Genomic DNA, 21,997 nt, shown 5'->3' on the forward strand with positions numbered 1-21,997 from the left:
CCCGTCTCCTTATGTATTCCAAAATACTCTCTGAAAAGGCTCAAAGGAGGAAAACAGGCAGGTGCACTGGTCTTTTAAAATGGGAAAACCCAAAGGAAGTAGGAGTTGGAGGAAAGAAATCCTTGAGGGCAGAGCTCTCAGAGACTTCTGTGTCCTCCCAGCCTAGCAGTGGGAAGGAAACAGGACTGAAGTGAGTCTGGGAATTTCCTAACCCCAGGCAATAACAGCAGCCAATTCAGCATTATGGGTTTATTTATTTATTTATTTATTTATTTATTTTTCACAGCTGCAAAATGAACGCTGGGAGATTTCAAATTTCTTAGTATCTGGCCTTCAGATATTCTCTAGCAGCAGAATTCACTGCCACTTTTATTAACTCAGCTTTACTCTGATCTGTTTAAAAGTTATGCTGAAGAAATTTCTCTTTAACAATATACATAATATATGGATGCCATAACAGTATCTTAAAAAATAAGTATTTGCTGCTTTACATCAACATCGTCTCAGGTTGGGATGTGTAAATTTAAGAATGGAACTGGGCAGCTGAGACATGATATAAAAATCTGACTGGCTTCGGAGGATGTTGTTATCAGTGCCAGAAGAGCTTAACAGAGAGTTACCTCATATTTTTCTTTCAAAAACCAGTCTTGAAAACTCTATGGTGGACTTGAGTATGATCACTAAAGAGACCAAGCTGCTAATAATTTTCATTTCAACTCTTTTCTCATGGCTATCTTGTGGTTTGACTAATAGGACCCCCAGGGATATTGGTGTTCCTGCATGGATTTCCCCCACAATACGTGGTATGAGTCTGATTTTTTTCACAGTGCAGATGGCTTTAGTTGTTAATCTCTGCAAATTCCCACTGACCACTCATATGTGCATGGTTCTCTCCTTAAGAGTTGGTTCAGTTAGCCTCCTCTGTCATTCCTCTTGCAGCAATTGGAAGATGTTTTAAGCCGTTCTGGAAATAGACTTCTGGTGGTGCGCTCAGTCCCAAGAAAATACGAATCTCCTCCTTCTTCCCCCTGTTTTTCCCAGGGAAGGCAGTTTTCTGGCCAGTGAGCAAAATAAGGGCACAAAAATACTTCAGTTAAAAGAAACATCATTTAGCGTTCTAGTTCCTACTTCAGCAGCTGGTATCGTCTTGTTTTGCACCTTCTTCTGTTTCTCTCTCAAACAAACTCTACTCTTTTTCACTTATATTTGATTTGTCACTGCATTTTACTTGAGAGTAAAATCCACTGTTTCTGCAGCACCTCTAGACACATTTTTGGGCGGGGGCATTGCTTCCTTTTCTCCCTAAAAGATATTTTAAGCCTTTTGTTACAAAATTGTGATTCAGATAGCTCCCCAGGAGCAATGCCTCTCCTCCCGCATTCCCCAGGCACGGACGAGCCTTTTGCTATTTCACGTGGGAGACTCTTGAGCTCCATCTTCTGGAAAATCTGTGACAAACCTGCTTTTCCGAGCTGGTTCCCGGGAAAAGCTGGGTGGCTTTGGGGCGGTGGCCAGCCTAACCTGGCAGAGCACCACAGGGCAGATGTGCCCCCGTTGCCACCCAAGCACCCCCACACACACCTTGCACCCTTTTTTCCTGCTTTCTCGAAGGAGAACCAAAGCTTCTGCAACGCATTTGGAAAATACAGGTACCGCTCCAGGGCAGGTACCGCCCAACAGATCACTTGGGTGAAAAGCCCTTGTGATTATTTTGATACCGACAGTGGCGTCACGGGTGGGTGACAATGGCCTTGCAGACCCATTGCTCTGAGTTTGAACATGGGCATGAGCAGGTTTCCCCCAGCCAAACGTGAGCGCACATAAATATCTTTAACTGTGTTTTTCAGCCTGTTGGATGCTTTCTCTGCTTTGGCTTCATTGAGGTGTAGGCGATTTAAGTATGCTTGGCCAGCACTGACAGGCTGTTTCTCTTTGTTACAGGAGAGGCTGAAACAACGCTTCAGATTATACTCTCACCTTGATCTCCCTTACTCAGCAGCCTGTCTTTTTTTGTGCTGATTTCAAAACTCAATTCTAAGAGCTTCACTTTGTTTCTCCTGCTCCACTTCTCCCAGGCCAGAGTGAAGGCAGCCTCCCTCCGCCCCTGCCCTGAAATACCGCCCAGCCGAGCAATGCAGGCTGAAACGCTGGCACTGGCTTTGCCAGGCTCCACCACGAGAAGTCCTGGTCACCACCGCCTGCTCCCTGAGGGACCACAGCACCAGCAACCCTGAGCCAGAGAGAAGGAGGGGGAAGATGGTCTCTGGGGCACGCCAAAAGTGCTTTGGTCCTAGCTGGTTCCAAAAATTGGTTTTCCTGATTGTACTCCAGAGAGGGACATTGAAGCAGGACCGTCCTTCTCATGCATGCAAGGGCTAGCACACACCAAGGTACAGATTCAGTCCCCAGGAATTCTCAGGCATTTGAGCATTTTTAGTCCATTGCACGGTGTATTTAGGGCTCCTTTGTCCCATGTGTGCTCCATGCAGCCACAGCTGAAGTACTGCACGGCAGCAAACAGCAGCAGTGTGGGCGGTGCTGGGCCTGATGGGGAATGAGAAGAACCAGGATGTCTGTAGAAAGTGTCTTGTGGTGGAGAAAGCAATACACTCAGTCCTCCCCTTGGGACATGCTTGGAGAAATGCATTTTCACAACTATAGTAGTGCCTAGAAGTGCCAAAACCTGAAAGAGGCATATCAAAAAGAGATGGTTACTGCCCAGAAAAGTTTAATATCTTAGTACAGGAGGACAGTGGGATATAATATAGGCATCCATAAGTGGAGAGATGCTACGTCCTTACTTGGCTAAGCAGAGTTGTTTGAGGCCATTTAATAAAAGGCAATTTTTATTTTAAATATTTGACTTTCACAGGGGCTGGGTGGGAGCCGGAGGGGAATTTAATGCTATTAGAAGAAACGTGGATCCAAAATTTCATTGAATCCAAGAAAAAATTAGGTTACTCTGGAAGTCATGTAATCCAATCTCCAGTTCAAAACCGAGTCAACTCCAAAGGTATATTGGGGGTCCCAAGGTTGTCTAGGACCTTCTCCAGCAAATCCCCAGGGTTGGAGAGGCCACATCCTGCCTGGGCTCTGGTTCCAGCACATGGCCCTCTCACTGACATCTGTTCTCCCATTTTTCCCATGTGTGGGTGGAAAGTCCCTTGCTGTAGCTTGTGACTGTTACCTCTGGTCCTGCCACTGCACATCTCTGAGAAGTCTGTCTCTGTTTTCTCCATAGCTGACTATTAATTTGTTACTTAATTTCAGAAAGCACTCTTCATTCAGAGGGAAGGAGTGGAGAAGTAGTAGCTAGGATAACAACCACACTGTCAACATTTGTTTTCTTTGTCTAATTCTGAAAAAAAAAGAAAAAAGAAACAAAGCAGTGCTTTCACTGCCTGAATGTCAACAACAATAAAATTTAAGCTTCCCATCAGCCTCAGATTAATTCAGTGTTTTCACTCTCAACGACACCATCACAATACTAAAGCTCTTCTGATACAGAGTGCTAACACTTGATTTGGGACTAGAAAATGGTCTTGCACTGCCGTGACTTGAACAATTTGTGAAAACACGTGACTTGCATGAGAAATCAGGCTGCAAATGGAACCCCTGCTTAGAATGCATTCAATTGAGAATAGGTGCCCACGGTATTTACATTGGTGATGTTATTCTGATTTAATGTGATCACTTGTCTTATAGGGATGTTATTCTGACTTAATGTGATCGAGTATTTGCAGAAATATAATATATGTGGAGTTAGGTCTGAAGGCTAAAGTGAAGGGAGGCTATTTCAAAAAGAGTTCATTGATTGCACGTGCGCAAAAATCCTGTACTGAACAAGCGCTGGATGCATTCAAAGATTTAGCCCATTTGGACAAATAATCTCTGCGTTACAAACACCACAAGATTTTCCTCTCAAAGAAGGGAAGGAAAAGAAAAAAAGGGAAGTGGGTCTTTACAAATACCATCATACTTTGAGCTATTGCCAGGAGGCTATTGAAAACTGTAGGTCCTCACAAGACAGGAAAAATCAAGTTCACCTGAGAACTGAGACACAAAACACATTCTCTTTTTTTGATTAATAAGATGTGAGGAATAGATTTTCCTTCCTCCCAATTTTTGACAACTTCCCCTCAAATTTGGAGCAGCTAAGCTGATCTAGATTCACCCAAGCTCTTCTTGGTCCCCCAAGACATCCCTCTAATGCTCCCCTTCTCACAGGACAAGCTGCGAGCGCAGCATGGCCGGGCAGGGGAGCAAGGCTTAGCACTGGAGAAGAAGTGGTGCCTCCTTTCTAGACCTGCTCAGAAGATGCATCTCGTGTCCTGTTTTGCTATGTTTTCATAGGCTCATAGAATGGTTCGGGTTGGAAGGGACCTTAAAGACCATCTGGTTCCAACCCCTCTGCCATGGGCAGGGACACCTTCCACTAGAAGTCCTTTGGATTCTCAGTGTTGGCTGTGTAGTCTCACAAAGGATATGTCCCAGCATAAGGGTATGACCTGTAAGCACAGCCGTGCTGTAGATGTTATTAACAAAAAGTTCTTATTTTCCCAGTGCCCTCAGGACTATGGGACAAGTGAAGGCCTAGACAAAACATTGCTTAAAGGAAGGGATGTGAGTACTCTTCTCCTTTCTGTCAAATACCCACTAGAGGGTGCAGTCCTCAGCCCTACAAGAGCTGCACAACGAGATTATGTTCCTTTATTAAAATAATAGCAGGCTCCCAAATAAAACAGAAATTTTCATCTTCCATCTCAAAGGCACACTGTTGCTCGAGGGCTTGGGGAATGCCGATGGGGTGGAGGTGTCTGGGAGCAGCGCTGAGGAGGACAGCCGGCGGCGGGTGAAAGGGAGAGGAAGAAAAGCACTGCCGCCTGGGGCTGAGGCCGGACGGCACCAGAAGCGGCCGGGCCCCGGGGTAAACAATGGGGCCAGGGGCTGGCAAACCTGGAAAGAGGGAGATTTTCTTCTGTGGCCTGCCCTGAGGGGGCCGTGGCTCCCAGCGTCCTGGGCTCAGGCGGAGGGAGGGCTGGGGAGGGCCTCCAGCCTGCTCCTCACAGCTCCGCTGAGGGGTCGCCTTTCTCCTGCAGTAGCTCTGGGATCCTGCAATGAAAACTGGAGGACCTCTCACCGCTCCTTGTGGCCTTTTCCCCTGCCGTCCACAGCCTGCACAGTAATCCAGGCCCTGCCCGCTCTTCCCGCACAGAAGGCAAGATGAAACCCATAGACAAGAGTGTGGCTGGTACCATCCTTCCCACAAGACTTTCCTCTCTCCTGCTAAAAACGCAGTGTCTGCCGAGGGTCCAGGCACCATCACCCAAGGCTTCCCTCCTCACCGCACTTCAGTGAGCGTTTAAGATGCATCAGGAGGGAAATTTCCTGTGTTCCATTCTGGAACACAGGAAATTCCATCTCAACATGAGGAGGAACTTCTTTACTTTGAGGGTGGCAGAGCACTGGCACAGGCTGCCCAGAGAGGTGGTGGAGTCTCCAACTCTGGAGACATTCCAAACCCGCCTGGACGCGTTCCTGTGCAACCTGCTCTGGGTGACCCTGCTCTGGCAGCGGGGTTGGACTAGATGATCTCCAAAGGTCCCTTCCAACCCCTACCATTCTGTGATTCTATGCTTCTGTGAAATGTGCTGTTTGCTGTGGTAAAGCAGACAGGAATACAGATTTTTCCAGACCTTTGAGGTGGTTTTAATTCAATTCCACTCCCTGGGAAGCCTTCCCACAGCAGAGGCAGGACCGCTTCCCTTGCGGACACAGAGATTTTCTACCTGTGTGGCCTTGCACACTTTTAAATGCAGGCACTTTGGCAAGGGGAAGGTGAAGAACACATTTTCTTTTCCCCACAACACAAGTCCACCAGTGATTGCTTTTCCAGAAGCAAATAGACCCAAAGGAAGAGAGATTTTTAAAACTTAAAAAGTTGGAAAGGAAGGCTCCTTGCCTTTTCAGTTCCAGTGCACAGAAATATTCCCCATTGGTACTGAATAAGGTCCGCAGGAGGTTTCAGCCAGTGGCTTAGGTAAAATTTCTCCACCCAGATCTTATCTGGTATAAACTACTACTGCTTAACCTAGAGCCAGAAGCCTGGAGGGTCAGGAACCATGAAAACAGAAAATCTAGGCAGGGATTAATTATTTGTAATAAGGAAGACCACAAACGCATACTGCTCTCTCTCCTCACACACCATTTTTTTGAGAATAAGTTCAAGAAAAAAGTGAAAAAATTGCAACATAAAAGCAGCCTCCTATTAGCACCATTTGCATCTTGTCTGGCCTGGAAGTGCCCTGGGAAGCGCACCGCAGCAGTTATCCTGTCCCCTAATATGCGGATGTGTTTCCTTCAGCAATTCCGCTATGTACAAGTTGTTGTTAAGTCTTTCTGGTTTTAGAGCACTGTTTCTAAAAGCCTTCTCACCTATTTCAATGTCTGTCTCTGTTTGCTTTAGCTCTATAATTCTTCTCCTTTCTGCTTCGCTAGTTTTTGTATTAAAGTAGTGTGCATGCTTTCCATTACATATATCATTTCAAACACAGAAATTTTCAATCAATTTTGTATATCTTAAGTACATTTGAAAAGCAGCATGCCTCGCTTGAAATCCCACTTTTGTGACATTCACAAGCAACACCAGCAGTTTCGGCTACAATCCTTTTAATTACTTTTTGCTTCGATTAAGACAAATTTATTTCCCAGAGTTATGTGTTTGCTCAAAAATAGAATATACAGAAAGATCCTATATCAACAGAATGACACTGGTTTTGCAAATTACCCTGACTGCAAATATTTATCATTTGAACATCTGTCAGAGCTCTGTCTCCTAGAAACATTTATACTAAATTTTTGCTTAATGCAGATGGAAGAAAAGGTGAGGAAGGGATCTTAGAGACAAAATTATGCAGCATAAGAAATACAATCTAATCAAGTGTCTAAGGTACATGGATATTAATTTTGTCTACTGCTCTTTCCTAAATAATGCTCAAGGCTTCCCGTGGTTTTTTTCAAGTTTCCTTCCTCTGTCGCCTCAATTCAAGAGGTTCAAGTGGAAAGGGACACTGATACATTTCTGGACATAACTTCAAATAGTAGAGATAAAATTAATATTTTAATATTTTTTTTTCAGCGGAAACCAGATAACAGCCAAACCTGGTGTTACTTTTTACATTAAAAATTCCACATCTTATCAAAACTCAAGAAGATGTGTGTGTACCTGGCAAGCAGTTTTTGAAGGAGCCGGTCTGTATCTGCTCCATCCCAAGAGATCCAGCTATTATCCAGCTGACATCCACCTGCGGTGCAAACTTTAACTTCGGTCCTTATGGCTAGCGAGCTTTCATCCTCTGTTGGAAATGCAAAGTGCTCTCTCAACAAACATCTTTGAAAAGAAGGTATTAACCAAATATTTATTCTCTGAGGACAGGATTGTCCTACCTGAATAAAACACTCAAAAAGCTTCAGAATGTTATCGGCTCTGCAAGCTACAGCTTGGGATGCTCTTCTGGCTGTTGAAGGGCAGAGTATGTACACCATATGCCAGGTCTTTCAAGACACACATTTAATAGGCTTAAGGAGATTTCTAGGTTTGCTATAATAAGAACCTGAGAATGGCCCTACTGGGTCAGACCCAAGATCGTCCAGTACGTTGCCACTGGCAGTGGCCTACAGCAGATGACTAGGGAAGAGTGTAAGACCTCTGTGACAGTATCATAGAATCATAGAATTGTCTAGGTTGGAAAGGACCTTTCAGATCATCAAGTCCAACCATCAGCCTAACTCTGACAAAAACCGTCACTATATGGTACTCTCCCAGCCTCCGCTTGTATTCAGCCCCTGACTTAGAGGTGTTTTCTTTGCATTTAACAGATCTTAATGGATTTTTCTTCTGTGATTTTTCTTCTCCAAACTTCTATAGGCATTTTGCATTGTCAGTTCTCTCTCTGCCATACCTGCTTTAGTGACAGGTTTGTAATGCACAGCCTGCACCACCTGGGCCGGTATGGGTGTTTCTGAAAGGTTATGGAGACAAACCAGCCATCTCCTATGGGAACGGCTTCTGAAGAGTCACCTGCAGGATGTTTCTGAGCATCAGAAAGGCAGATTGGTGTAGCAAATTCACCACCAACCAGATGCAAATGCACTAGAAAAGACATCCTAGGAATAATTTGTGGTTTTGTTCAGAAGCTGAAGGCATGCTTTAAACTTCACAATGACTTTAGGCCAAGTAAGGATGACCAAGTCCATGAACAGCCAAGCTGAGGCCCAGCAAGGTCAACAGAATTGCCTCTGTCTGTATGACTTGGAGGTAAAACTGGACTAGGAAACCATTGTACTCTAACCACAGCACGCAGGCCTAGCTAGGGGACAAGGCATGGCTGTAAAAGCAAAGGGTATCTTCTATTGCCACCTGAGTGCCAATAAGTTGGGTTTTTTTCCAAAAAAATGCTTTTGAAAGCTGAAAAACACTTTCCAGCATGAATTGGAAACACGTGGCCAGTTTCTGCAGCTTCCTTTTTCTGTAGGAAGAGTACTCCATGGACAATTTCTGACTCTGCATTTAGAATAGGGATACACCAAAACAACAGTCTCCATCCTTCTTTATAACCACAGCAGCTCTTCGATTTTAGCATTGTGTTGATTTATAATGTTAGAAATTCTAGTGTTAAAACCAGGAATATCAGCTGTTTCCCAAGCTTCCTTCTAGACCCAGCGTATTCTCCATAGCTTTGAAATCTCTGACACTTTGGAATCTTTTATTTTTCCCCTATATTTTACTATTGCCACCCTTCATTGACCAAAAGTGCTCAGCTGCATTTGGCTGAGTACTAAACCGTAGTAGCTGTAGAAGCAGTATCCAAAGCTGGCAGCTCCTTGGAGAAGGAAAGTTGCCCAAAGCACCCTGGTGCTTGTGGCTTCAGGTTTGCTGTCAGTCTGGGCAGTGTAAAGCTGCTGTGCTAAGGACAGCCAAGGCCCTACACAAAATATTGAAAAGCGGTCAGTAATGTTGACTGTCCCCAAAGGCTTGAGTTTCTGGAAGGAGATGCTCAGCACCTTTTAAAAAATCGTATTTATTTCAGGCTGGGTCCCTGAGAACATGAGTAGGTTTTGGCAGTTCGTTTTTGCAAGTGAGGGGGTTTTGGATGCCAGCTCAGCGTTGTGCTGAACATAAAATAAGTATTATGCACTAGTCATGGAAAAAGCTTGCCTTTTAGGGGTTTTTTCCACTTTATTTATTTATGGGGGGTGGAGTTGGGATGGGGTGTACTAGACCTGCAGCTTCTATGTGTCCAGAAAATTTTCATTCTTTTGTTATTTAAATTTCTGACTTATCTCCAGACTTAATACCTTGCTATACTCATCCCCACTCACAATTATTTGTTGATGAAAGAATATGTTACTGAGCAATTTGCTTTGAACCTTCTTTTTTTTTTCTTTTGAATATCACAAACTTTCGTTTTTTGCATGCTTGCAGATTCTGCAGCATAGGATGTCCTCCCGTTGTCCTTGTTTCTGATGTTAAAAAACCTGTTCCATCCTTTGCAAGTGACTTTCTTCTATCAGCCTGCAAACAACAAAAGAGGCTTTAAAGATAAAAGGAAGAGGAAGCCAGATTCACTTTTTAATAGTCTGGGGACTGGACACTATCCCCTAGAACGGTGGAGTTTGACTGCAAAAGCCTAGAGACGATTGAATTAAACTCACACATGTAATGTCTTGTTCCCACAGGACAACCCCTGGTGGACTTTCAGCAATGGTCTGTTGCTAAAAAGATATGTTTTTAAAAATCCAAACATGATCTGGAATCAATATGGTATCATTCTTTCCTTTCCTTGCTTTCCACTTTGCTGCTTTCAGCCTGACAATACCGTAACCTTCGTAGTCACCTCTGCAGAGATGCTGCTCCCTCCGGAGCAGCACTGGATGCTCTGCAGCCTTTTGCTTCTTCCCCAAGGTCAGATAACAAAAGTCACACATCTAAACATTTGTATCTTCTGGTTTATGCTTTTCTGGCTGAACATGGAATCTGGAGAATCTTGTGCATTAAAAAATGGTGCAGAGTTAAACTGGAGATTTTAATCTTCAATGCTCCTTTTCTTTTTTTTTCTCAGCATACTATGGCTCAATTTATTTTCAACAGCCTTCCTAGAATTTCTTCTTTTTAGAGGGGTGCTGGTGCCCTCTATGTTCATATTAACTCCTTCGACATTAGTACTTCTTTCTTCACAAATGTGCTTTCTTTGAAAGCTGGGGTTTTGCTTGACATATGATGTACTTTACCATATCAAAGCAAATATTCAAAGCAATTTCCTGAAAAAAAAAAGAACCCCAGACCCCTTAAACAACAACTTAGTCTTTGACTCTTTAGACATAATCTTCTAAGACTGATAATCTAATTTATTAAAGAAGAACAGACTATCACACTGTTTAGGAATATTCCAATTCTGCGTCAATAAACCTGCAGCCTTTTTTTCACTTGGAGAACTAGGCTAGGCCACTGAAAAAAAACCCATATATTTTTGGAAAGTGTTGTTCTAAACACGTCAAAGCAGCAGTATTTATTCAGTATTTGTATACAGCGGAAATTGAAGGTGCAGGATGATACGATCATGCTGCAGTTTTCATTTCCTGCATAAAAATAAACTGCGTACTACAGATTAGAGAGATCAGACAACATTTAATAGATTCACAATTCAAGAGGTGTAATGATCAAGATAAACTGATGTGATTCCTTGAAGAATAAGATTGCGAATGATTTAAGGTCAGAATAATGTTATGATAGGTAGCTTGTAGGCCTGTTGTCAGATGATATATTTTGGCCACGGAGATTTAAGTTGCCTGAACCACCTTTATTACAACCGTAATAAAAATGAGTAAGAGTAGGTTATGTCTCCCATTCACTGATTTAATGTCAAAGCTGGTGCTATCTCGTGGTGGATGTCTTACTGTAAAAGACCCGGTGACCTATATTTTCTAGCTGTTAGTTGTTTACAAAACAGTAATTGAAGGTGGAATTGATTCTTCCACGTTGGTCAGCAAAATGCGAAGGACTTGAAGAGGAGATGTTCTCCTCAGCTCAAAGCAAGAGCTCATCTTTCGAGACACGGTAACACTGGGGCTATCCATGCAGGTTTCCCAAATATGCCCTCTTTTTTCTCATGGATATTTTGTCCAAGCAGAATTTGGGCACCTTCACTGTCTGTCTGTTTTTTCTCTGGACCGGTGACCTCCTCTCTAGAGCTACCGCCTAATAATTCAAACCAGGTGCTGTCTCTAGGCAATAGAAATGGGTGTAATGCTTCCATGAAATGTCACAAAGATTTACTGCGCCTGTGTCTGCAGGGTGCGTTAAGCCTCGAGGTTTGCAGCCAGGGTTGCACTTTTGGTCCATGAAGAAACCATGCCCACAGAGCACAGGCGACAGCTCCAGAACATTGCTCCCCCAGGCACACCTTGTGATTTGAGAGATGCCAGGTGGGAAGGTGGCAGCCCAAGGCCATCAAGCAGTTTATTCTGCCCTGTTGGTACTGTGGATGCAGTGTGAGGAAAGGTGACTCCAGCTGCAAAAGTGTGACAACTCTTTTTTATATTCCCACTACAAAAATATATCTAGTATGCTACTGTCCTGGTTTGAGGTAAAACAGAACCAACTTTCTGTTCAGTAATTTCACTTCTTAGCTAGGCCTCTTCTAACTCTCTGAAATTAAAAGCATGTTGTGTCTAAAAAGGTTCATTCGGAGTGATAAGACCAATATTTACAATTAGTGCCAAGGAACGGCACTCAGAGAGGTTCTTGCTTACACTTATTGCTATAACAACCAAGGTCAGCTGATTTCGTTATTCGCCCCGTTAGAGGGTCGGAAACAGAAACGCGCAGAGGGGTCCCACCTGCAGGGAGGAGCGGACAGGGCAGGTGACCCAAAATTGACCAACTGGGTATTCCATCCCATATGCATCACGCTCAGTATGAAAGCTGAGGGATCAAAGGGTCAACTCTCTTTCTTCAATGGCCGATGTCCGAGGAGGACCCTGTCTGTTCATCTGCCTTTGATCTCGATCCGTGTGTTCCTGACTCCAGCTGTGGAATCCAGTTCCCACTCGTCACTGAGTCCAGTCTGGGACTTCCCCAGTGCCTGCTGGTGATGGCATCCTGGGAGCTTAATATGGTTTTGTATATACTGTATCTATTTCATTATTTCCTTTCTATTTTATTATTAATATTTCATTGAAGTAGTTTAGTTTCTTCTAAACTCATAAATCTCTTTATCTCTCCTCCTCCTCTCCGTGTATGAGAGGTTGGGGGGAGCATCTGTCACCGGCCATTGGCCAATTTGGCCAAAACCACTACAGCTATGGGTATTAATACTGAAGGAGATTCTGTTTTTAAGACAGTGAAAAATGCAAACAATTAACAAGACAAGTTCTGTTACAAGCAGACCCATTTCTATTCATTGTACCAAGGTTTGGGATCGGATGTGCAACACCTTCAGGTGCCTAAAGATGCAGGAGGCTGTTGTTGAAAGCAATAGGAACTGACACCAAGGTGACCTGAAATTCTTATTAGAAGGACCACAGCTACATTGGCAAGCTCCTAAAAACTGGAAAAGAGGGATAAACCTGGCCCTCACACCACAAACAGTAACACAGGCAGCAGCAGGGGTTGTGATGGCTGTCGTGGTTTTGGCCGGATTGGCCAAGCAGAACGACAAATGGTCCTTCCCCCCACTCTCTCCTCAGAGAGGAGAGGAAGAGATAAGGAGATTTACGAGTTTAGAAAAAGAACTAAACTACTTTAATGAAAATAATAATAAATAAGAAAATAGTAAATGATAATAGAATAATAAAAATTAAAGAAAAAAAGTATACAATATATACAAAACCGTATCCAGCTCCCAGGATGACAATCGCATCACCAGCAGACACAGGAAAAGTCCCAGACTGGAGTCAGTGACGGACAGGAGCTGAATTCCAGAACTAGAGTCAGGAATGCTCGGATCGGGATCAAAGGCAGACAAACAGACAGGGTCCTCCTCAGACATCGGCCATTGAAGAAAGTGGGAGCCAGAGCCCCCTTGCCCCTTTGATCCCTCAGCTTTTATACTGAGCGTGATGCATATGGGATGGAATACCCTGTTGGTCAGTTTTGGGTCACCTGTCCTGTCTGCTCCTCCTGCAGGTGGGACCCCTCTACGCTTCTCCGCTTCCGACCCTCGAACAGGGCAAACAGCGAAGCGAGCTGACCTTGGTTGTTATAGCAATAAGTATGAGCAAGAGCCTGTGTGCATACCGTTCCTTGGTACAATCAGGTCTTATCACTCTGGGAGTGAAGAGTTTCTGAACAATATGCTGTTAATTTCAGACTTTAGTCAGTTAGAAGAGGCCCAGCTAAAAAGTAAAATTACAAATTAGGAAATTGGTTCTGTTTTACCTCAAACCAGGACAATGGCTCAGACGGATTTTGGTACAATGAGCTTTGCCTTTCTAAGAGCTGTTTTATCTGCATACTGCAGGAGGGGGCAAAAAGATCTCACATCATAGACAAAACATGGAGTTGTACTACATTTCCAGGGCTTTTTATGATGCTATAACAAAACCAACTCTTGATATCATGTAAAGAAAGGTTCTGTGATAAATGAATACAGAAAAGCAGCCTTTCTGGGGTGTTGGGAGCTCTGCAGGTTTTGGAGCGTGGCACATCATCAGAGCTGGGTATTTGCCTCGCATGTTTGCTAGAAGTATGTTTGGGGGCGGGGGCAGGGGGCTGTCAGTGCTGAGCCTGCTTCATGCCCTCTCTTAGCAGAGGCTTGGCTTTTTCAGCGGGGGTGGCCAAACCCCGACCTTCCACACATCGCCAGAGGACAGCCAGAGAGCGCAGCTCTGCCTTTGCTCCTGCTGGGTCTGTGCCGCAAAGAGGGCTGAGGAAGGCAGCGGGGCGATGAGTGCGGTGGGGCTGAGCAGCCCTGCTCTGCCTTCGGCTACAGCCTCGCGTCCATCCTCATGCTGTGCTTGGCATCACTGCTGAATGCCAGCAGCTGAGATAACGTATAGCTCTGTCCCGAAGCCAGAGCAGGTCTCCCATGGGCCCCCCATTTCTCTTTTGCCTCCTTAATACCCTATGAGACAGAGTTAACTTATTTATTCATAAAATGTAAAAGATCCTGAGACTTGCAAGCTCTCTTTTCCCTGATATTTAACATTAAGTAGTCTGACACAGCTGTTATTGTAATGCATTGGTGGCTTGCTGAGGGCTGCGAACATCACATACGAGGAGCTTTCTGAAAGCTCGCACTTATTTTTCAGAGCTGGTAGTTCCTTTCCTGTGAAGATATCCTCATACATAACTCTCTGCCCTCCTAGGTTACCCCTGCCCTCGCGGTTTACAGCACAGCAGGGCAAATAGCAAGTGCTGGGACGTGGGGTAAAGCTCTTTAAGAGCTGAAACATTGCTTCTGGATTACAACTGGGATTGCAACTTTGCTGTCCACTGCCTCAGATATTTACAATTACATTTTGCAAGGCTTTAGCAACTGTTTCACTGATTATCTGTACAATTAATTACTTCTAAGGCCCTACATGGAACAATCTATCAACTGTGAGGAGCTCGGTGCGCAAAGTGACTTCCTCCTCCCTGGTCCCCTAGAGAACCAGCACCTTCAACAGACACTAAAAAGAGCAGAAATTAAGAGCAAGCTTATTGCAGGCTTGTTGGTTGCTAACACAATACCAGCAGAAGGATGGTCACGGTCTCTTGAATGTACATGCCAAACTCATGCAGAAAGATTCTGTTTCTTGTACCTGCAGAACTCCAGAACCTTCTCCACAAGCTGCACGAGCTTGTATGCAATGGGAACAACAGTTGCAATGGTTGTTCCCATCTCTGTGCACACCTTGTGAAGGCAAAAGACCCCGTAAAGCAATCTCACTTGCAGTAATAATCACAGGTCTTGTTTCTGCTGTGGGAAAGATGGATTAATTTGTCCACGTTGCAATAAAAGTGTAGGATAAACTGGGTAAATGCAATCTTAGCATATTAGGATTTAAAGGCCACCATCAGTAAAATGAGGGCGAGCAAGAAGCAATAAATCTCAGCAGTACGAAACGGATTGTATTGCACAACCATTGTGGTGTTAATCAGATCATTTTGCATATATACAATGATGTGTGCAATACAGCTGAGCTGGTGTCAGTATAAGAAGTTTTATCTTTTCACTCCCATTCCTGTGCACTTTTAAATTCATAGTAGAGATGATGCATAAATAGAAATTTAATTTTCTTTCCATTGAAAAGAAACACAGTCCCCAAAGCCTCATATTGCAGCATTGCCGTCACCTCCCACACATTTCACATATTTTAAAGATTCACTATGAAGAAAACCACATACAAAGTAAGCCAACTTTTAATTTATTTGGGAAAAAAAAAAAAATAATCCTCCTTCGTGAGGATAGACTTCTTGATTTGGAGATCAAGAACTTGAAAGACGTGCTAGCGAGGGCTGCAGCTGTGGTACCACAGGCTGCTGCTGGGAGCCTGCTGCGTGGAGATAAGCATCCCTCTGCCTCTGCCTGCACAGGGGGACCCTGCAGGACGAGAGGGAGCCTCCAAGGAAAGAAGCTGGTCCTCAGCACATGCTCTTGTCCAGTAGGTTTGAGTCATGAGGGAGCGGGAGGGATGTGCAGGGCCAGGTGGGGGTTTCCTGCCCCCACAGGAGAAGTGGGGTTTTGCAGAGGTGAGGACGAGGTGATGGGCGGTGGTGGGGAGGGGAGCTGTGGCTGGGTGACACGGTGTAGCCATGAAGGGCTGCACTGGCAGGCACCATCCTCACCTCAGCCTTCCCCCTGAGGTGGACCAGCCAGCCTATGCCCAGCTCCTTCCTGGGCACAAGCAGTCGGAGAACTAAGTCAGTGCGGCCTTCAGAGGAGTGTCTGGAATTGCTTTGAGCTGGAGGAGGTGGCTGGCTTTCAGGGCAGAGATTGCCCTAGCCAGCCAGCTAAATAAAACATGGTCAGAAGCAGCTACACAGAGAGAATTGCAAGGCAGTGCTCATCATCAGACATGCTGGTTTATGCCTCCAGGATATACTTGCACAGAGAGGCTCACGCAGACTGAACAGGGCTTCGGTAATGAAGGCAAGGGGTAGGAAATGGTCTTGGCATTGCTAGACAGTGTGGGGGAAAGTCCTGCCAGTCCTGTGCCACCGTCCCTGGTGCCGAAGCAATGGGTTGAGCAATGAGCTGAGCCCACCCCGCAGCTGACGTGCAGCACACACGTGATGGGCTGCATGGGTTGTCAGTTGAAACGCGAGGGAAATTAAAGATCATAGAATTGTTGAATCGTGGAATACCAGGTTGGAAGGGACCTCAAAAATCATCTGGTCCAACCTTTCTTGGCAAAAGCACGGTCTAGACAAGAAGGCCCAGTGCCCTCTCCAGCTGAATCTTTAAAGTGTCCAACGATGCGGAATCCACCACTTCCCGGGGAGATTATTCCAATGGCTGATGGTTCTTATTGTGAAAAAATGTTTCAGATGTTTTGATCAGTTAAAACTACTTTAAAATCTATAAACTACTCATAAAATTTGCAAGTTGAGTCTGTGAAAATCCAAGCTTCTGCTCTAAAAGATACAGGGGGCCAGCATCTGTTTCTGCCCAAATGAGTGGGGTTTCTGCCAGGGCCTTCTCCAGGGCAGGTCCCCAGACCTTGACGCTTCTTCTCCAAGCCCAAACGTGTGTGACAGTCTTGATCTGACAGTGTCTATGGCAAAACGCTCAGCCTTGTCTCTGAAACCTTCCTGAGTTTTCCTTCACACCTGAAAGCTGCCGTTTCAGGGTGCTGAATTACAGCAGCCCAGTTCTGCGAGCGAGACGCTGCAGGGATGGAGCGCTGGAGAAGGACTGAGAGAACCTGAACCCCAGGTTGGACTAGGTGATCTCCAGCCATCCTCCTCCTCCTCCTGAGCAACATTTTCCTGCGATTCTGTAATTCTCATCACCGTCTTACTCTGCTTTCTTTCAGCGCTGATGCACTACCAGGAATTGGGGCCAGCACAGTGCTTATACAGTTAAGACATTGTTATTTCTATAATGCCAGTATGTCCTCCTGGTATCCCGACAGATTCCAGCAGCGTGACTGCTCCATCGTGACAGAAAGAGGAGATGCGATTTGGAATTCAACTTTAAATATTGCAAATTGCAGAATAGCTCAAGGCATCGGTTTAACGAAAACGTCCTTGCACTGCCAGGTTTAGAGAGGGGGCCCCTTCTAAATGACATTTTCAGACACCTTTGTGTTCGCAAAAAAATATTAGGCACACTGCCAACAAAGGGGCAACTTTTGCAGAATTATAGAGTACAAAGTCTAATGGGAAGCTTTTAACTTTGATAGCTGGCTCCGAGAGAAATTGTCTATGAAAATTACAACAAACACCTGCAGCCAAGGAGCAAGACGAATGTTTTGTTTCGGTTTATCAGCTACTGGGCTTCTCATGTTTACAATGTGAACTATATTACAAAACTGTTGTACCAGTCATGTTTAGTTCAGTTAAACATTCCCTTAAAAACGTGTTTGCTATAAAATTAATCCATGAGGGTCTTCTGCTCTGGGGGATTTTTTTTTTTTGGGGGGGGGGGCGGGGGGGAGGCAGAATTTTTGCAGGCCAGGGAGATATGTGTAGAAAACAAACAGTACTGAAAACTGACTGGCTGCAAATGGTGGGAGAACATACGCTGTATTAAAGCAGCAAGGCTTGTTGGGGAGATGAAAGAGCCCGGGCTTGTGTTCGTATTCAGCCGGCGAGATAGATAGTACAGCAAAAACCTCAAGGCGAACGGTTTCATTAAACATTAATTGGTGAAGCGCTTCAAAGTTAAGGTTGAGGCGTGCTTCTGTATAATACATAATATTATTCATCATGTAAAAAAGTTGTTTTGGATGCAATTAAGGAATAATGCTATGGCTCTCAGCAGAGTGATTCGACGGAATTCGGGGAAGTCTTGCATCATTTAACACAGACAAACATACAGCAGAGGAAAGGTTGAAAGTCTCCCTTTTAATTTGGCAGATCTGAGGAAAAAAAAGGTTGTGTAGGGGTTTAATGCATGGCCTTTGATTCATTTGCTTTAGCATTTCAAGCTTATCAGAGTAGCTTAGCTCCTAGAAGGCACCTAGAAGTTGTTTACAGTCATCCATGGTGTGGTGAAAGCTGGACAAAAGGTAACCTTCACAGCAAGACGAGTTGGAAAGTTTTGCATTGTGCGTAGGATGGGCTACATTCAGCCCATTATTCTCCAGCTCCTCCCTGGCTCCTCAGCCGGAGCTGCTGCTGTTGCATTCCAAGTGCTGCGAAGCAGCGACGAGAACCTCATTCCAAGAAAGCGCGCGGAGAGCAGGGCTCTGGCAGGGCTGCCACCCCGGGGAGGACGGCAGCGTGGGAGCCAGCACGCCGAAGAGAGCGCCTGTCCCCCTGTCCCCAGCGCTCCTCCTGCCACCGGCGCTGGCTGGGTGGCACAGTCCCAGCTGGCAACGCCGGGCAAAGCTGAGCTGCAAGGCAGCGGGTACGTCGGGATCAGCAGACGCAGCCTAAAACTACCTGCATGTACCTTTCATTATTTACAGGTATACCCACTTTTCGGTGCCAATGAATAAACACGGTTAATAGTGCAATTAATTACAGTTTAATTCAACTGTAAAGGCAAAAAAACCCACTTAATCTATGCTTAAAAACATCCTTATTTTGTACAACTCTTGGACTATTCAGGGCAGTTATGATTTCACACATAAGCTGAATCCATGAAACATCCAGGTGATTTTTTCTTGTAATTTTTGTGAAGTGCTTTAGAAAGGACTTCCAGATATAAGCGTGTAAGAACATACTTTCTTCTAAAAAGAATGACCTTTCCTTTACATTCTACTTGCTCATCTATCTCCCCTCAATGCAGCATGCAATGCTCTACAGTCGCTCAACGCATGTTCGTAACAAGAAGTCCTAAAAATCACTATCATTTCAAGAACTGCTTCGTAGGCCTATTTCCTGTAACAGCTGTGTTATTGACCATGTCCCCGAATTCCCTGCTGCACAGCAACTATTTCAGAATCTCTTCTAGTTCCCTTACTAGACATCAACTACTGCGCGGCACTGGAAGGGGAAAAACAAGAGGAAAGATGTAGAAACTTTAATAATTTAAGAGAGTCGTAGTTACCATGAATAGGGGCTCTCACATCGGGGCAAGTTAAGATGAATTTTCCACCATACAGTCAGTTCTAATATTCTTAGTTATTGAAATTACAGAGTAACTGCAGTGAGCCACCTTTGCTGACTCTATTAAAAACCCGCTGAGGCACGAGGGCCCGGCAGCACCATCGTGCCAGCCCTGCTCTGTTAACCTTAATGGGCAGGTTGTGTCCGTGCGAGTAATAACTCAAAATGCACCCGAGACACACAAATGGCTTTTCAAGAGCCAGCTTAATGCTGGCAAGCGTGAAGCTGGGTGTGAGCCCGTTTGGTGAAAAGTCTTACAGGTTCCTCCACATTCACTGTCCACTGGGTTGCACGGTAACAAACTTTTTGTATCATCTAGGGCATACACGGAAGAGTTACCTTCAATAACCTGAGAGTTTTCTTACCAGGAGCTTGCATATCTAAGGAAACGGAGTGCCAGCAGCACTGGGTAAGGAAGGAAGGATGAAACACCTGTGATAACAGATAACACAGAAGAGTCTCTGTCACAAAGAATTACAGGGTTTCTGTCAACAGTTGGGACTTTGAGACCCAAGTGTTAATTTGCAAGCTTACTGAAAACTCACTGCTGTGTGTGCCCCGCGTGCTCTTTTGCTGTTGTGAGTGGAGTGTGCCGACCCGTCGCAGCAGTGCTCCACCACCCACCGCTCTCCTCTAGATTAAAGCTCGTGCAGTTACAGCAAGTATGGAAGCGCCGTACGCTGAACTCTGGCCGTGGCAGACTATTTGCCATAAACCCCCTTCTCTGTAAAATGGCACGGCTGCCTCTTCAGTTTTCTGTCTCACAGCACAGCCGAGGTTGGAAGGCACCTTTGGAGATGATCTGGTCCAACACCCATCCCCACCCACCCCCATGTATCCAGCCAGGATTTGAAGAAGACTCCACAACCTCTCTGGGCAACCTGCTCCACTGTCTGGCCACCCTCACAGGAAAAGGTTTTTCTGATGTTTAAATGGATTCTCCTGTATTTCAATTTATGCCCCTTGCCTCTCAGCCTGCAACTAAGCACCGCCGAGAAGCGTCTGGCTGTTTCTACTTCCCCTCCATCATATATTTATATACATTGGTAGGGTCCCTCCTGAGCCTTCTCTAGGTTGAGCCACCCCAGGTGTCTTGGCATCTCCTTATACAACAGGTGCTCCAGTCCTTGATCATCATCATGGCCTTTTGCTGGATTTGCTCCAGTAAGCCCGAGTCTCTCTTGTACCAAGGAAGCCCAGAACTGGACCCAACACTCCAAATGTCTCACCAGGTCTGGGTAGAAAGGCTTACCTCCCTTGACCTGCTAGCAACGTTCTTCCTCATGCAACCTGAGGGACTGTTGGCCTTCACTGTAGGCTGGCTCATGGTCTGCTTGTAACCCACCGTGACCTCCAGTGCTTTCTCAAAACTTGCCGGAACACCGTCTTCCCCTTTCGGAAGAGGCCATGCCCAGGACTCGGGCATGGCTCAAATCACAGAGGTTCCTTCCACACCACACCCTCACTTGACCCGGCTCCAAAGGAGAGGACGAGCTGGCAGGAGGCCCGGCCCAGCTCCGGGTTCAGGGCTGACTCAGCAGCAGGGAGAGGAAGCAGCAAGCTTTTCAGTAGCCAGGAACAAGTTTAGCAAGTTCCCAGGACTATCAAAGTAGTATTTTTTACGGTAAATGCTTTACTATAAAAGCCTTCATAAGAGCTTCTAAGAAGTTGGAAGTGGCAGATAAAAAAAAAATGTGTCCATTTCCTACAACACAGAAAGCAATTTAAGAAGAGCGCAAAGACACATGCTGTTTGAAGTTCTTACTTTCACAGAGTGATGTAGCAACATGAATAAGGCTACATCTCCCCCGTCAAAAGTATTCATGTATCACCATAGCCTGTAGAAAGATTATAGTCTTTTATTGATTTCTCGGTTTACAGATTCAAATTTAACTTTCAATAATAAAGTTCAATAAATCGATTCCCTAATCATAAAAACTTGTTTTACACATTATGTACAGGTACCCAGAGACTACAGCCATACAGCGTGTCACAGCTCTACCACAGACCTTTGCACAGAACAAGCCGGGGAGAGGCGCTACCTGCAATCACGTACATTCAGAGATCAAGTTGTGGATACGCAGAGCGCGTTTGGCACAGCTCACTGAGGATTGCCCACACAGGGACAGTAAAATAATCCCAACTAAGTGATAACGTGGATTAGTTCAACTACATTAATTCCAGGAGGACCACTTCATTCACAATTAAACTAGCCATCAGAAGAGATTTGATTAAGTTGAATCAGATGCAGCTGAACTAATCATTTTAGTTTCATTAAGCATCCTTCTATAGACAAATCCTAGACCTTGAGATCTGTCTCCAATACAAAAGAAGTCTTTTCAGTTGAGATATGCAGAAGTTTGAGGACAAAGGGGAACTCAGGTATTAGAAGTATTCTTTGGCAGTTTGATACAAATATAAAAAATAGATTACTTTTGAGGACTAAGCTAAGCTTTTCCTATTTTATCTCTTTACTGCCAGCACCAGAACTGCTTCAGTGATACGGTAACACTTACAAGTGGTAACTTAAACACAACCTTACATTTTAATGAAACAAAATTCATATTACAGATAAACTTCAATACTCAAGATAGTTTGTTGGAGGGTGTCCACTCCCCACAACAAAAGTTTTAACTTAACATTCAGTGAAAAAAAAAACAAACAAAAAACTTTCCTACAGCAACAGCAGAACCCAGGGAACATTGCACGACTGTTCATCTCCTCTGCAACACA

This window comes from Chroicocephalus ridibundus, chromosome 3 (genome assembly GCF_963924245.1).
Source record: "Chroicocephalus ridibundus chromosome 3, bChrRid1.1, whole genome shotgun sequence".
NCBI classification, from domain to species: Eukaryota; Metazoa; Chordata; class Aves; order Charadriiformes; family Laridae; genus Chroicocephalus; species Chroicocephalus ridibundus.